Source organism: Branchiostoma belcheri, unplaced genomic scaffold (genome assembly GCF_001625305.1).
Source record: "Branchiostoma belcheri isolate BF01 breed outbred unplaced genomic scaffold, Haploidv18h27 scaffold80, whole genome shotgun sequence".
Taxonomy (NCBI): Eukaryota; Metazoa; Chordata; class Leptocardii; order Amphioxiformes; family Branchiostomatidae; genus Branchiostoma; species Branchiostoma belcheri.
The window spans coordinates 1,071,716-1,075,775 of record NW_017804465.1 but is presented as its reverse complement, the minus strand read 5'-3'; positions in this window follow the sequence as shown (position 1 = coordinate 1,075,775).

The following is a 4,060-nucleotide window of genomic DNA, read 5'->3' as shown; positions in this document are numbered from 1 at the left end:
GTATTTTTAAATGTTTCCACTATGTTGTAATTGCTATAATGTTTGAGCCTTGGAAGATTAGCCCTTCGGGGCTAAAAGGTTTCGAAATAAATGAAATAAATGAGATATGAGCATTTGACCATGAACAATAAAAGAAAAGTTCAAGGGCAACAATTCTCTCTCTCCGCAATGGAGGAGATTGAAGATTGAAGCAGTGGCCTTAAACTTTATGGAGCTGGGATTAAAGTAATAAAAACCCATACAGCGTGGCAAACTGGTTACAGTAGGAAATGAGGGGGTTTTATACAGCACACGACCGGCTGTATTGAGGCTTAATATTGACTAAGAACAGGGTTGCCCAAGAGAAGCAAAGGGATTTTTAGAAGGATTTGAGCGAAATATTTCCTAATTGGTTATTATGTGATGAAGACAGAACTCAATGTATGTACTTGGTGCATTAGATGGGAGGCTCGAAGCGTGATCTGCAATATTTAAGGATTTGTAAAGTTAGTGTAAAGAAGCGTAAAGATATTAAATATATTTACGTTGTATTTAAGCGCACCGAAAGGTGGTGGAATTGGCCTTTCAGCGGCCTTTACGAAGTCGTTAAGTCTACTGAAACATTTCCCATCTTTAATACTTCTTAACATATTGTGGAAAGTTTGCTTAAAAGTCTGTTTTAGTTGCAGCGCATAACTTGGAATGAGGGTTTTTCAAGGCAAAATTGGACACTGCATCCCTATGCATGTGTTATGCATACCCTTCGCTCTATGACGCCATACCCCGAAATACAGACAATATGTATGACTACGTTTTTGCCTGGTTACCAAACCCAATTGAGCTGCCGAGTGTCTTTCGTCATCTCCGCATATTGCTTATTACAGAGAGGACAAAGAGATTCGGCAGCCAAATTGGGTTTGGTACCAGGCTAGACACTTTCAAGCAACTTGGAATTGATTTTTCGTCCTTCTCAGCAAACTTTCATTGTGTGCGGTTTAGAAGTCTTATATGAATAATGATGCAGCAAAGAAAATCTCGTAAAAAGTATTTCTATGACGCAAAACGTCTCCAGAAGATAATAGGAGGTTCGCTTCGCGTATCTACATGATAAATGAGTCGAGCCGAAATCTCTACTTTGCACAAGGTCGTCCTTCCGCCAACGCAGCGGCTTGGAAGCGAGTGCGTAAATGTGGTATTACAGAAAATTGATAACAGTACTTGAACTTGAAACTAAACCAATTTATAGCCGTGCGTTCCCATTCCGCTCCTGTCATCCCTCATCGGAGAACTGTCTGAAGAATTTAGTTTTGGGCTGGCCGCAGACCAAATATTCGAGACCAAATCGAAATAGTGGGACAATGTATGGATGTTGTATCATCAAGGTCTAACGAATAATACCGTATGTCGCAGACCAGCTATTTGACAAGATTGAAAGACCTTATACCTTGGTGCCTAAGTCAGGGGCGTGGGGGCACAGTATGTTAGAGTGTCTAATCGTCTCTATCTCTCTCAGTTGTGTGTAGAGTTACTTTTTTTCCCTGTCTACTCTTGGATGTTATCATCCTGGATTTTTCCCCTCGATCTCTTGCCCCTTTTACTGTTTCTTAAAGGATTGTTTTTGCCAGTCCATTTGACCTTTAATGTATCCATACTAATTTACGTTTCATGTTATCCTGAGTCATTTCACTACCATTCACCGTATCCTTCTTTGAAGCCCAGAAGAAATGGAAAGAGTGGTATACAGTATATGGATGCTGTATCATCAAGGTCTAATGAGCAACGCTGCATGTCCTCCCTCCCACGTACGACCTCTACGGAACTGGTAAGACGCTAAACTTGTGTAATGTGTTAAGGGCTGACTTTTGTAACTTTCATTCTGTGTCCATACCCCATGTTACTTTCATTGTGTGTCCATACTACTTTAATTTCTATGTTATCCTGGTGATTTTTCTTAGGTATTTCATTTCTACTCACTGTATCGTTCTTTGGAGCTCAGAAGGTTACGTACCATATATGGATGTTCTGATGTTGTATCATCAAGGTCTAATTTCCACACCGATCACTGCATCCTTCTTTGGATCTCAGAAAAAAATTAAAAGATTATATGGATGCTGTACTTTTGACAACTTTTCCGTGTCCGCCACGGCACATTATTCTATTAAACATTGCAATGCAGCTATTACCTGTGCAATGTTAATGTTTTTAACTCATTTCAGGGGTGTACAAAGCACAAAAATACAGGAAGGTTTAGCATACATCATATGGATGCTGTGCTTATCATCAAGGTCTAACAACCTTCCACGTACGACCTCTACGGAACTGGTGAGACGCCAAACCTGTGTAATGTGTTAAGAGCTGATGTTGCCGGCCTGTGACGGATGTGTAATGGCAGATAGCGCATCCAATCCGCCCGGGGAAATGTGATTAGGTTTATTCGCGCTCCGCGGCGGAGCTGGATGAGGTCGTGCGCGGTTCCTCTCACCGTATCGGATCCAGGATATTGGGCTGAAATGTCAAAGGTTTTACACAGAAATGAACTGCGGTTGTATCATGTAATATTGCGAGTTGCTGTTCAACATGTTAGAACCATGGGACACGTCTTCAGAGAACTAAATTTACATTAACAGAGCCATTAAGCCAAAGATGAATTGTACATTTTATGACTCGAACTGCTTTTACCAATATATGGACAAATTGTTTAGGAATGATACCTATAAAGGTTTTAACTTCTACGTTGACTTTTTTTATCTGAAGTTTGCTTCGTGTTCACATGCTGGATTAGGTCGTGAGCAGTTTCTCTCACCGTATCGGATCCAGAATATTGGGCTGAAATGTCAAATGTTTAAAAAAGAAGGAACTACTAGACTAAGAATGGTCGCTGTTCAACATTCTAGATGAGAAATACGATCACGTTTATTAAAACCGAAGACGAAATGTACTTTTCTTCATTTTTACATTTCTTACGAACAAATGAGGGTGGAGAGTATTGGACTGAAATGCCAAAGGTTTTACACAGGAATGAACTGCGGTTGTATCGTGTAATATTGCGAGTTGCTGTTCAACATGTTAGAACTACCTATTCATCAGGTCTTCACAGAACTAAATGTACCTAGATAGTGCTATTAAGCCGAAGAAGAATTTTACATTTTATGATTAACTAACCCAAACTGCTTTCACCAATATCGAAAAAATATAGGAATAATACCTAGTATAAAGGTTTATAACTTCTTTATTTTTAATCTGGTGTCTGCTTCGTGTTCACTTGCTAGACGAGGCCGTGAGCAGTTTCTCTTACCGTGTCGGATGGAGAATATTGGGTTGAAATGTCAAAGGTTTTACAAATAAGAAACTATTTGACTGGCTGCTGTTCAACATTTTAGATGGGAAAGACGACCATGTCTACTAAAACCGAAGACGAATTGTAGTTTTCATCATTTTCACTTTTTTTTCACAAACAAATGAGGGTATAGAATATTGGACTGAAATGTCAAAGGTTTTACACAGGGATGAACTAGGGGTGTGTCGCGCTACCATATGTCTGGTCGCTCTTGAACATGTTAGATGTGAAAACCGGCTATGTTTGTCAATATCCCACAGCTTTACAGAATTGAATTTATACAGGTAGATACATAATTGCCCTGATGAAGATAACAGAATGTCATTAAAACGTCGGCTCTTGTTAAGCAGCGGTTGTGAATAGAGAACTGCAGTTATACGGTTACCACTAATCCCCCCCACACACCTACGTTACATAAGAAGCTCATTTATATGTGGCGAAAGTACTAAGTAGGTTCGTATGATAAGATATTCAACCAGTCTATAGATGCAGGTAGTGTAACAAATCACATCATCTGTAACTCCGAGTTTTACATCCAAACTCTGTACATAAAACGTGGCAGGAAGCATATAATGTATTTTAGATTAACTTAGCGCTGCGGGCGAACATGGGCTATTACCTTTATGTAGCTGAACGGAATGCGTGATGTCACAGGTTCACACTTGTTAAATCTGACTTTTACGTCCTCCATACTTTTTTTTTACTTTTTTTAATGATATTCTTATATAACCCTAATATCATTAT